The 14,150-nt window shown below is 36.5% G+C and overlaps 1 pseudogene; it reads left to right on the top strand.

Annotated features, from left to right (window-relative positions):
* Positions 1 to 6,992: 6,992 nt before the first annotated feature.
* On the top strand, positions 6,993 to 11,203 carry LOC125755018 (heterogeneous nuclear ribonucleoprotein A1-like; annotated as a pseudogene).
* The last annotated feature ends 2,947 nt before the right edge of the window (positions 11,204 to 14,150 follow it).

The following is a 14,150-nucleotide window of genomic DNA, read 5'->3' as shown; positions in this document are numbered from 1 at the left end:
AATTTTGCCATCTCAATTTTAATCTTAATTTTAGGTGCAATCTTAATCACATCTACTAAATCCCTTTTGACATGTCAAGGTAACATATTCACAGGTTCCAAGGACTAAGACATTGGCATTATGCGGGACCATTATTCCACCTACCATAGACTGTTAAAGAAAACAGTGATTTTTCCACCCAAAACATCAAACTGCAGTGCAGAACTAAAAAAAAAAAAAAAATTAAAAAGAAATGGGGGGTATCTGTCCCAGACCTACTGCCTTAGGTCTTCAGTGCTGGGTCTTCATATGTTCATTTTAAATACTTCTGAGCATCTACTAATTGACAGGAGTGAGTCCAAAAATATGATAAAGTTTAAATAAAGGCAATATTTTTAAGAGAAAACACATAATAAATATATCACATTATGCCACTCAAAATATTTTTCCACTCTAATTCAAATTGCTATGAAAAATCGTATGATGTGGTCACACAAACATGCATATATATATCCCTAGACTTAACATATGCGCATGGATCTTAAAATATAAATCCAGTGCCTCTGCAAAAATGCAAATGTGTCACATGTTTCGAGATTTGCATATGTAACAGGAGCTGTTCTGACAGTGGAATGAAAATTTGGACTTGTCTCTGGGTATAGATGAAATGTTACCATCATACCCTTCCAGATACCCATTTCTGTGAGAATATAAGCATGAGAACTTCAGTGTTTCACTGAAATACAGAGGGGAGATTGGATATGAAGAAACCCTCAATAAGGACTGGGAGAATGAAGGGGGGCATGTGATAAAATCTATCCCACTTCTATGCCATATAGCTGTATAGTTGAGCCCTGACAGTGTCATGGGTAGAAGTGCTATGGGCGGAAGATGAAGGATGCAAAGGAAAGTATAGAAGAGAATGTCATCTTTAGGAAAATGACTGTATTTAAATCTTAGCTTCAAAACCCCTAGCTGTTTAACACAAGATACATCACATAACCTTTAGTTTGTACTTCATTACTCTCACCTGTAAAAGAGACAATAACTTTACCTATTGGGGTGGAAACAACTAGTAACATGAAGCCTCAATAGCTAGGTAAATTGGTACTTCTTGCACCTTGATGGGAAAAATAAGTTGAGTAAAATTATGTATAAGCAGCCCATTAAGAAGTATCCGGGTGAAAAAAATATGACTAAGAGAATTGCTTTTCCACACATGTCTGATTGTCTCAATGTACCTTGGGAAAGAAGAGAATAGAACAGAAAGGCAAGGAAACAAACTATATTGGAAATTATGTCTAGCACAGAGCTCCAGTATGGTTACCAGCACATGGTACTGTCTAGAAACGAGTAACATGGAAGCAAGGGAATTCTTTCAAAGGAATTATAATGCCAGTGAAACTAGCAACTGGAGATCAAATATATTTTGACCATACGTGTTTTAATAAACTCAAGTTCACAAACTTGCACGCATGGGAGGCCATCCCTGGAAGTCTTACCGACCCCAGAGGTAGCTCTCTGCCTCAATATTCCCTTTATGGGTCTTCAGAGGAAGGGACAAAGGATGTCCCAGAAAGCTGAGCAAGGGTTCCAAAAGACAATAGGCAAGAGACTTTTTTTTCAGAGAGCAGAATTGGATCATAATTGAGGATCTTTCCAACTCCAGTTGGCAGAGTTTTACCTTCACTCTGGAATATCTCCGTACTTCACTTTCAGAATGGAGAAGTTAATTGCAATGCTCTTGCTCCTACTCTACCTCGTGCATTGTATAAGCAGAGAGCAAATTGCTCTTGTCTTCTTGGCTCATATAGTCTAGTATTATAGCTCCATCTAATTGGATGTGGATGCTTGTGGAAACACCTTGAATCTTCATCAGAGAAAGAATGAACATATTCTATGTGCAAAAAAAAAAAAAGAGTGATAGAATTGGTATTTGATGAATCAAAGGGCAAACTGGGATAGAGACTGGCAGCACAGGACACAGATCATTTTCCCCATACTCAATGGCTGGCTCTTTTCTGAGGCATAATCACGTGACAATGTTAGAACCCGTGGAATGAGAACAGAGTCTGGTCTATCATAGCTTCCCGAGGGCGAGCCATTCACCTCCTCAGCTGCTGACTGAATATTGACGCCCATAACAGCATTGTGTTGAAGTGGGAAGAACTTTCATCAGCCTGGTTTCCAGAACACAGTGGATGGGGTTGAGTCCTAATCAGGAAACCCTCATTTAGACTTCACATGAATAAGATTAAATTCGATTGTGTTCAGTAAACCACTGATATTTGGGGCCTTATCTGTTATAGGAACTCACATTATTTTAACTAATTACTCTGCCTTATGGGGCTGTTGAGAGAATTACATGAGCTAATTTATGTAAATCCTGAGTAGTTCTTACACTTATTAAAATGTATGTGATATTTTACAATTTGGGGCATATGCAGTGATGCTTTGGTTTGTCAGTGAAATGTAAATATTTCCCTAAGAATCCTAGGGGTGCCTGGGTGGCTCAGTCTGTTAAGCAACTGACTTCAACTCAGTCACGATCCTGAGGTCCTGGGATCCTGGGATGGAGCCCAGTGTCAGGTCCTCTGCCCAGCAGGGCATCTGCTTCTCCCTCTCCCTCTGCCCCTCCTCCCACTTATGTGCTGGACTCTCTCTCAGTCTCTCAAAGAAATAAATAAAAAGATAAAAAAATAAAAAGAAGAATCATAAGTACAACAAATAAAATAAAGAATAAAATAAGGGAAAAATTTCTATCTAGTGAAAATTATTGACTCATGAATCTGGCAAGAATTCATTAAACACTTAATTGTGATGATGGCTGATGTTTAACAATTTCGGAGATCCAGGGTGGCTCAGAGGTTTAGTGCCTGCCTTCAGTCCAGGGCCTGATCCTGGAGACCTGGGATCAAGGCCCGCATCGGGCTCCCTGCATGGAGCCTGCTTCTCCTTCTGCCTGTGTCTCTGCCTCTCCCTCTCTCTCTCTGTCTCTCTCTGTCTCTCACAAATAAATAAATAAAATATTTTAAAAAATTGGAATTGGCCATTTATGTGACTTTTGGTTTCTGAGCACCTCTATAACACAAGAAAAAATAAAGTTGAAGGTAATAAATCAAAACTTTTAAAGTCTTTCAATATTTTTATTATATAATTTGTCTTTTCTTATTTATATAGTATGAATATATCAGTAATTATCTACTGGAACAGGAACATCTGATTTTCTAAATATATGAAAATAAGATTGCATCGGAAATTTTATATTATGCACTAAAATGAGTATTTTAAATAAGAATATGTCTTGGCAAGTATCATGTAAGCATAATGGTAGAGAGATAAATTTTCTTAAATATTGAGCAGTTCTTCTGCATTTGATTCTTGGTGGTCCTTTAAAAAACTCCACAGGATGTGCCATTGGTAATTGGTATGTTAGCATAGTTAATCGAAAATCAGTGTAGTTTAGGTATATTAATATTATGCTCCAACAGAACACCCTGGAGTGAGCTTTATTGCTTAAACTGTGGAAAGGTCACACATTTTTAGCATATTATCATGTTTAAAAAATAATTACATTTTCCTTGTCAGTTGGGGAAGTGGAAAGATAAGATCTATAACATACACAATTAAATTTAACCTTCTTAATGGAGTATTAGTGATCTGGGATTTATTCTCAACATTTATTTAAAAGGTATTCTTTATATACATATTTGTATAAATTATTCAGTGTAGAATATTATGACCCATTTCTGGAATTCTAGACATCAATTACCTCATGCTTTTCAGATAGCCCCATGTGAATTTTCAAATGTCAACTCATACTTGACACATAAAAATGGAAATTCATTATTCTTGTTTCCTCTTTATATTATTAATTGATTTCACTCATCTTCCCATTCAAGAACTATTTACAAAATATCTCTTCCATGCAGAGTATCTCAGTTTTGGACAATACACGTGGGCTGGACAGAAAAGCACAGTTTAAACAAACAGTCCACAGCAGCTGTCCTAACGTGAGTGTACTTGACCTGGTCAAAATCTCATTTCCATTTATCAAATGTATCTTCCTAAGAAAGATAAAGTACTCAAACTTGAAATGTTTAGACAACCATATCTCTACATTTTCAGAGAAAGTTAGTTCATCGGAAATCATCCTTGGAAAAAACACAATGGTGATAATGTGTGGAATGAGATGCTCTTCTGATCGTTTTAAAGATTCATTTGGTCATATGAGATACTTCCAATTTAGTTACCACAACTAATTCCAATAATGTCTCATTTAAAACAATATTAAATAAGTGTTTTAAAATGATTAAAGAGGAATTATATTCTGTACTTTTATTTTCATTGTGCCTTGAAACAGATATTAACTGTACTAGAAACTGCAGTTAGGTTGATTGATAAAGATAAATAACTAAATTATACAAAAAGGATGGCATTGACATATAGACTTAGATGTCCTGCTATTGACAGTTCTGAAATTGACTCTCCTATCCTCTGAAGATGTAGCATTACATACAATGTTTGAAAGTATGATACCTACAGTAAACTTTCAGAATTGCACTTAAACACTATTTCACAAAACTGGAATTTGATATAGTAAATGTCAGCCAAAGAGAGAATGGAATATGTTGCAGAATTTAGAAGATACTGAACTGAAAGCTTGCATAAAAAAATCAATTCTATTCCTTTGTGAGTATGATATAATAAGCTTTATACACTGGCTATGGAGGATGTACTTTAGAAAATATAATTTTCAATGAACATTTCCTCAAGAGGAAAGTGTCACTTAGCGCTAATATTCATTTGGTAGAAAATGACCTTGAAGGAGTGGAGATGGTAAGATCTGACCCCTTACAAAAGACCAGAGCTTTGAGTTTTGTGTTTGGCATTAAACAACCATGGATACAAACCATAAGAGACTGTTAACTATAGGAAACCAACTGATGGTTGCTGGAGGAGATGTGGGTGGAGGAATGGGGTAACTGGGTGATGGGCATTAAGGAGGGCACTTGATGTTATGAGCACTGGGTGTTATATGCAACTGATGAATCATCACTAAGTTCTACCTCTGAAACTAAAACAACAAACAAACAAATAAATATTAAAAATAAAAAATAAACATCCACACCACAGAAACATCCTATCTGTGCCTTTTCCATCCCTGGGAAAACAAAGAAAGATGGCAGGCATGGCTCGCTATATAGTTATATCCACTTCCTTCTTTAATAGTAGAACCTTCAGGTTTTGTCTTGACTAATGGCTGTATGTCCGAATTCATGGACCAGTATCCCACTTACTGGTCATTTATAAATAGGAATAAACATCTATCTCTCTACTTCGATATCTCTTGGTCAGTCCTGCTTGAAGTTGAAAACGACACCAGCCACTGTGAACATACAGATTGAAATAACAGCATATTTATATAAAAGAGTTGCTATACTAGCCCTAGAACATTGTCATTTGAACCATTCCTTGAGAAATAAACTTCTACTTTTCTATAAGCCACAGATTTGTGTGTGTGTATCTCCTCTTACGGCAACTAACACAGAGGAATAGCCCTGAGTTGCATCAAGAATGTGGAAGGACTATTAGAACTGTGATGGTGACAAGCTGTGTCCATGTTAAAGGGCAGATTGCCTCAAGGCGTGATTTGAAATGAATGGGGATCAACTAACTGATGCCTGTTCCTGTATTGCCGACTTACCCTCAACCCCCTACATAAAGCATCATGGCTTCTAGCTATGTCAGAGGTTTTGTTTTGTTTTGGTTTTTGTTTTTTAGCTATGTCAGAGTTAAAGCCTCCTACAGAGACCAATTATAAGCAATGGATAAAATTCACAAAGGCTTTAGAGTCCAAACAAGACAAATTAAACTCAAGTGACCAATACCTCAGATAAAAGGATGCCACTATGCCATGAGTCATACCCTTCCCATGTCTATTTCATTCAGGGCAAGTGTGGATGACCAGTGCAGAGGATGGAAACTGAGGAGGAAAGACAGCCTGAGATTTGGGGCCCTTTTATTGTAATAAGGAGATAAAAACTGAACTTCTCAATTGACCAAAAGACTTAATTTTGAAAGGGTTAAAGAAAACAACTAAAAAACTTGCCTGATATCCTGCATATCATTTGCCATTGAAGCATATGTGAATATTTAAGTTGACGACACTGTATGAGTCAAAATAGACTTGCAGCAAGAAATATTATATGATATAAAAAGGAACATTTAGCTATGAATAAAAATTCAATTTGAAAAGCTATAAAAATCTTAAATTTTAATGTAGCTAATAACTTCAAAATATAATAAGGCGGGAACTGACTAAACTTGAAAGATATTGAGTCGTAATTGGAGATATCAATGCAACTTACTACATATCATAAAAAGTCAGGCAAAAACTCAAGATATATAATATTTGAATATCAAGATTAAAATATTTGACAAAAAGTCGCATGCATAGAACCATATCCCCCCAACAACGAAATTATTTTTAAGAAAATATGGACACTTTTAATTGACTAAATCATTGGCAAATCTACATTTATGTCAAAGATCAAAACCATACTGCAAATATTTACTAACCATAGTGAAAGCAACCTAAAAATCAATACCAAAAACATGATACAACATTTTTAAGCCTGATAATTCTAAATATGTTACATGCCATGTTTCAATGGAGACATCATTAAATATTTTGAATCAAATAATGCAAGTAAAATGGAGCATAACTCATAGGAACCTACAAAAATCTGTCTTCAAAAGGAAATGTATAGCCTTAAGTGCATGACAGAAACTCTATGATTTAAACCTTTAACTGCCAAAGTGCAGTGAGTTGAGTATTAGCCCTCCAAACATATGTCAGCATCCTAATTTCCAGAAACTGACACTGTTAGCTTATTTAGAATAAGGGTCTTTATGGATGTGATGAAGCCAAGGATCTTGAGAACATCTTGTATATTCCCTTGTGCCCATAGCCCAATATCAAGCTCCCTCGCATGAGATCCACAAGGGAGATGGGACCAAAGAGGAAGAAGCAATGTGGCTATAGAGGAAGAGATTTGGAGGATGCAGCTTCAGCTGAGAACTGCCTGGAACCACCAGAAGTCACCAGAAAAGGCAAATACAAGAGTCTCCCTCAGAGACTATCCAGGTAGCATAGCCTTGTCAATACCTTCATTTTGGATTTCTGGGATCCAGAACTATGGGAAAATAATTTTCTGATGTTTTAAACCACCAAATTTGTTATAGTAGCCACAGGAAACTAATATAGTAGTGTACAAAGCTGGGGGGGGGGAGGAAGCTAGGGAAAAAAAAACAAAACGAAAATAATTTCTAGAGAAATAGAAAGAAATTATGACAAATATGAGATCAGAAAATGATTTTTAGAAACAAAAAATAAAATTTATTGTATTAATAAAATTGAAAATGGATCATTTTCTCGGTCAGGAATAAAAAGAAATATTACTGTAAGATATCTATATCTATCTATATAAAGTTTTTAAAATTAGAAAATCATAAATTTGCATGTAAAAGCAATTTTATTAAGAGCCCAGGATAATTAAGGGCACCTGGATGGCTCAGTCAGTTAAGCATCTGACTTGATTTTGACTCAGGTCATGACCTCAGGGTTATGAGATTGAGTCCCCCGTGGCACTCTACTCAGGAGTGTTTGTCCCTCTCCCTCTACTCTCCCCCACCCTGATCATGCTCTATCTCTAAAATAAAAAATAACATTGTTTTTAAAAATTTCAATGTAATTGACACAAGAAGAAATAGGCAATCTGAATAATTCTCTACCTATTAATAAACTTGAATTCATAATTTTATACCTTCTCACAGAGAATAGTCAAGTCTTTGGATGAGCTTCATTTGTAAATTTCTTCAAACATTTAAGATGAAAACCCTTGTTTTACACAAATTCATCTAAATAACAGAAAAAAAATACTTTTCCCATCTCATTTGCAAGGACAACAGAACAAGGGTTTAAAATCAGAATAAGAGCAGCCCTGGTGGCTCAGCGGTTCAGCACCTGCCTTTGGCCCAGGGCGTGATCCTGGAGACCTGGGATCGAGTCTCACGTCGGGCTCCCTGCATGGAGCCTGCTTCTCCTTCTGCCTGTGTCTTGCCTCTCTCTCTCTCTCTCTCTCTCTCTCTCTGTCTCTATGAATGAATAAATAAAATCTTTAAAAAAATAAAATAAATAAAAATCAGAATAAATTATTGACTGCAGATACAAATAAGATTCTCATGCAAAAAAGAACAAAAACAAATACAAACTCACTAACATTGAAAACATACAGTACATGCTTAATTCTGGCACTTTTCTTATCCTACACCCATATGGTTATTAACCCTTTTCATAGTTTCCTGAATAAATCTCACTGCTTAAAACTAAGTTTCACTTGACTAAATGACTTCATGCTTCCATATTCTTTACGCCAGCACAGGGTACTCATAATTATCAAAAGTGACATAATGGTGACCCTACTTAATATTTTTGGCTATTGGATCCTTAATTCTTAGTTTTATCATTTAGAACTTTTATGGTTTGATCTTTATCTTCCTATTCTTCGCTATTTAACTAATCTTTCATTCCCCCTACTGCCAATTCACCCACATTAAACGTCTTAGCCTCCTGCTATAGTGACTAATTCAAACAGCAGCACGTTAGCTGAGGTGTCTCGTTGCACATATTCTGTTCTTTCTTTTTCAGTATAGATCATGTGTGTAAGAAGTAGATAGCTTACCCATGACTGGGATATGAAGAGCGCTGACAATATACAATTGAAATGAGAGCTGATATAACAGAGACTCTAGAACCAGAGCTTAACATAGCAACTGGAAGAAACATGAATTTGTCTCTCTTTGAAAATGGTTTGAATGCGATAAATTTAAACATGTCTATTTTTGAAGCTTTCTGTATGAGAAAGAGGGCATACATGAATAGTAAGTGGACGAATGATAGATTCTGAAGTTTGCTATTGCCTTGCTAATAATCCCTTAAAACCCTACCCATTTGCTTGAATATGATTAACCCAGTCACAACTGCAAGGATAGACCTTGATGAAGGGAACCATTACTATCTTCTTTTCTTTAATATCTTATTTATTCATGAGAGACACAGAGAAAAGGCAGAGACACAAGCAGAAGGAGAAGCAGGCTCCCTGTGGGGAGCCCAATGCAGAACTCGATCCCAGAACCCCAGGATCACCACCTGAGCCAAAGGCAGACGCTCAACCGCTGAGCCACCCAGGTGCCCCCGTTACTATCTTATGTGTAATGCTTATGGCTTAAGGTTATTCAAGTGACCCAACATCTTCAAACCAGAAGAAAATAAAACTTTTAGGTTAGAGTTGTCAGAAGACTTACCTTCCTCCAGCCCTGGCTCTGAATGATGAAACATATACTGCTGTGCATGGCTGTTCTTGTTTTTGCAACCTCAGATAAGGGTAGAGAAAAGAATCACCAAAAAAAAAAAAAAAAAAACAACAACATAGCTAGTGCTGTAAAAGAACTAAACTGTCAAACTATCAATTTAAAGCTGTCCATATATTGACTCCTTAGTTTAAACGAGCTAGAGTTTTCTATTACTTGAAACTAAAGCCCTCGGATACGGATCAAGATGGAAAGATGTTATCAGAATGACCTTTTGTTGTTTGATTTTTTTTCAAGGGATTAAAAAAGATGATGTTTTCTAAGAGAGGGTTGGCTTTTGAAGGAGAACGTAAATTTAGTGTGTACTTGCTGATTTAAAGTAACTTGGAAACACACAAGTAGATTTGTCAATCATGTCATTGATCAGAAACTCAGATGAGAAAACTAGAGTACACAGAAGCCAGAAATAACAAGTGGAGCATTTCATTTGCAAGGGAGAAATTTTAGGATAGACACAAAGAAGAGTGCCAACTGAACAATGTAAAAAAATACAGTAATTTGAAGAGGAAGATAATGAGCTTGAAAGGAAATTTACTGAGGAGTGGCCAAAGACGTTCACAGAAAAACATGGCAGTGTTTGGCTGGTAAGGAGAAGAAGATGCAGGGGTTATGTGGGATTTTAAAGAATTTGCATGTGTTTGTATGTTTTTGTCTTTTTTGTCTAATAATTATTCATTATAATAACAAGCATAATGATTATTTTTGTTTGGTAATTAATGGCTTATTCTTTAGAGCAGTCATAGGTTTGCAGAAAAATTGATTAAAAAATACAGAATTTCTCTTTCTGACCATGGATGCTGCGGAGGAAGCATAATTAAGTCTCCTTTCCCTCCATTGGTGTTTCTAAGTTAGAGTCCCCCAAGGAGCCTGCGCAGCTTCGGAAGTTCTTTACTGAAGTGTTGAGGTTTAAAACAACCAATGACAGACCGAGGAGTCCTTCTGAGCAATGGAGAGAATTTGTGGACTATGTGGTAAACCACAAGCACTCCAGAGGCTTTGGGTCTGTCACCTATGCCACTGTGGAGGAAGTGGATGCAGCCATGAATGCAAGGCCACACAAGGTGGGTGCAAGAGTTGTGGAACCAAAGAGGGATGTCTCAGAGAAGAGTCTTAAAGGCCACTGTGCAAAATATTTTTGTTGGTGACATTAAAGAAGACACTGAAGAATATCATCTACAAAATTATCTTGAACAGTATGGGAAAACTAAAGCGATCGAAAGCATGAATGACTTAGGCAGTGGCAAGAAGAGAGGCTTTGCTTTTATGACATTTGATGGTCATGACTCCATAGGCAGGATTGTCACTCAAAAACATCATACTGGGAATGGCCACAATTGTGAAGTAAGGAAAACCTACTTCAAGCAAGAGGTGGCCAGTGCTTTACCCAACCGAAGGGGTCTAAGAGGTTCTGGAAACGTTAGTGGAGGTTGTGACGGTGGTTTGGGTGGGGATGACAACTTTGGTCATGAAGAAAATGTCAGTGGACAAAGTGGCTTTGATGGCAGTGGAAGATGGAGTCGGTGGGGATGGCTAAAATGGACTTGGTAGCGATGGGAGCATCTTTGGAGGTGATGGGAGCTATAATGATTTGTGCAGTTATAACAGTCAAACTTCAAATTTTGGATCCATGAAAGGAGGAAAGTTGGGAGGCAGAGGCTCTGGGCTCTGTAGTGGTGGAGGCCAGTACTTTGCCAAACTATGAAACCAAGGGGACTATGGCGGCTCCGGCCATAGCAATTGTTATGATAGTGACAGAAGGTTTTCATTATCACCAGGAAGCAAGGCTTAGCAGGACAGGAGAACCAGAGAAGCAAGAGGGAAACTGCAGGTTGTGACAGACTAGTGACCTCAGCCAAGCACAGTGGTGGCAGGCCTGCGGCCACAAAGGAGACACATTTTAGACTATACTATGGTCAATAGCTCGAGGACCAGATTTGTGACATTGTCTAACAGGTTGATTTCAGTTTCTGTTCTGTGGAAAGTGTGAACCCTCAACGAAGGGTTTTAATGTTGATTATTTTTTTGTACCCATGCTATTGATTGCTTAGTGTAATAGTCTGATCATAATGCTGAATAAATGTGTCTGAAAAAAATAAAACCAGAATTCCCATATTCTTGCTCTCCCTACAACACAATTTCTCCTATCCTTGGATTAATGTGATTGATAATTTTGTTATAATTGATGGGCAAATACTGATACATTATTATTAACTTAAGTTCATAGTTTTAATTAGGGCTTATTCTTTGTAGTATATAGTCGTACGGGTCTTGACAAATGTAGAATGTTGCGTATACGCCATTACAGTGTCACACAGAATAGTCTCGCTATCTTCAAATTCCTCTGTATTCCACTTTTTCTTCTCTTCACTTACTGCCTGTCCCTGGCAAGGGATTTTTTTTTTTCCCCAAGGGATCTTTTTGCTGATCTTTTTACTGTTTCAATGTTTTTCCTTTTCCACAATGTCATATAGTTGGGATCAAGCAGTCTATATTCTTGTCATATTGGCTTCTTTATTGGTAATACACACTTAAGATTCCTTCATGTCTTTTTTTTTCCCCTTTGAGAGAGAGAGAAGTGTGGAGGGGCAGAAGGAGAAAGGGAAGCAGACCCCCCACTAAGCAGGGAGCCCAACATGGGGCTTAATCCCTGGATCTGGAGGTCATGACCTGAGCCAAAGGCAGACGCCTGACCAGCTGAGCCACCCAGGCGCCCCTCTTCCATGTCTTCTCATAGTTTGGTAACTCATATCTCTTGACACTGAATGATGTTCCATTATCTGAATCTTTCACAATTTGTTTATCCATTCACCTATTCTGTGTGTGCTCTAGGTGGTTATGCTTGTATATATTAATCCATTTGATGGAAAAACTTCAGAGAAGAAACTCTTGAAAGTACTGAAGAACTAAGAGGAAATAAATGAAATAAGGCTTCATACAAGGTAGAGGAATTTTCATGAAAATTGTAGAAGGGATACTGTTCTCTACTGTTCTCTACTGAAAACTAGGAGAGGGGAAGGAAGGGAAGCAGATACACAGAAGCTTGTAAACTTGAGGGTGGAAATTGAGAGAGCAACAGCTTGTATTGACTGTGAATTAGAGACCGAGTCCCTCGGCTAATAAGGAAGAAGATGACCAAGGAAGAGGAATGTTTAGAATATGTGAGTGTGTTAACCAGTTTGTACTTTGTTTCATATATAATGATGTTCATGGCCCAGAAGTCAATAGATTTACTCTCACATGAAATGGTTGCAAAAAGTTTTTAATATTCTCTTTAATTACATTTTCTCTAATGATTCCTATAGGTGAGCATTGTGACCTTAGAAGTTTTTTTTAATATGAAGAATATTTTAACATTGTGACTGTAGAAGTCTTTTTTTAATATGAAGAATATTTTCTTGAAATTAATTTTTATGATTTTGTAGGAATTTGCTATCACTGAAATGCTTCATTATTCATTTTGATTTTATAATGCTGTATCTTTCTTTATTCAGTTAAAAGCACAGTACCAAAATGTGAAATCATATTTTATTTTAAACATCGTATAGACACAGAGAAAAATAATTGCATTCCATAATGGATTCATTCATAATTGTCTACGTGACACTTTATTTTGCTAAGTTAAAGAAATTTTCTTTACTTGCCAAAAAAATTAAAAGAACTCCCACTAAAAAATACATTTCTAACATGTGTATTATTAATTATATATCAATATGTGAAACTTATGACACTAAAATTTATTTTTTTAAAGATTTTATTTATTTATTCATGAAAGACAGAGAGAGAGAGAGAGAGAGAGAGGACAGTCAGAGGGAGAAGCAGACTCTCTGCAGGGAGCCTGATGTGGAACTCAATCCAGGTCTCCAGGCCCTGAGCTCAAGACAGACACTCAACTCCTGAGCCCCCCAGGCGTCCCAACCCAACGTTCATGATTCTGCAATTAAAATTACCTTTGCTTAGAAAAACAATCCAGATATTTCCAGATAAAAAATGAAACCATAGTCATTTGTGTTTCTTTGAAAAATCTATAGTAATAAATATATCAACATAGATTATGATAATATTCATAAAATCAGTAAGAACTTAATGTCTTTTTTTGAAATTTTGTTTTTAAAATTCATGCTATTTTTCTCATTACACATATACTAAAATGTAATATTATCTCTTTTAAGAAATAATGTAAATGATATTTGAATGGTGATTTATGGAAATAACCAATCCAGAAATACTAATGTAAATCCAAAGCATTAATATTATTTTTAATTTACTACATTTACATTAACCTTTTGAATATTCATAAAATTAGTCTGAAAGTATATGAAATTATTATTTAAGGACAATTAGGTAATGTCTTCCTTGAACTTATGATAAGGTTATATTCTGATAAGCCCATCTAAAGTTGAAAATATCACAAACTGAAAATATATTTAAAACACTTAACCTGGGCACCTGGGTTGCCCCGTGGTTGAGCATATGCCTTCGGCTCAGAGCATGATCTTGGGGTCCTGGGATCGAATCCTGCATCAGGCTCCCCAAAAGGAGCCTGCTTCTCCCTCTGCCTCTGTCTCTGCCTCTCTCTCTGTGTCTCTCATGAATAAATAAATATTTTTTTTAAATTAAAACACCTAACCTATTGAACATCATATCTTGGCCTAGCCTACCTTAAACTTCTCAGAAAACTTACAGTAGCTTCTCATTGAGAAAATCACCTAACACAAAGCCTATTTTACAATAAAGTT

The sequence above is a fragment of the Canis lupus genome, chromosome 4, assembly GCF_003254725.2.
Source record: "Canis lupus dingo isolate Sandy chromosome 4, ASM325472v2, whole genome shotgun sequence".
NCBI classification, from domain to species: domain Eukaryota; kingdom Metazoa; phylum Chordata; class Mammalia; order Carnivora; family Canidae; genus Canis; species Canis lupus.
Note: the sequence above shows the minus strand (reverse complement) of the source record. Positions and strands in the feature narration are given on the sequence as shown.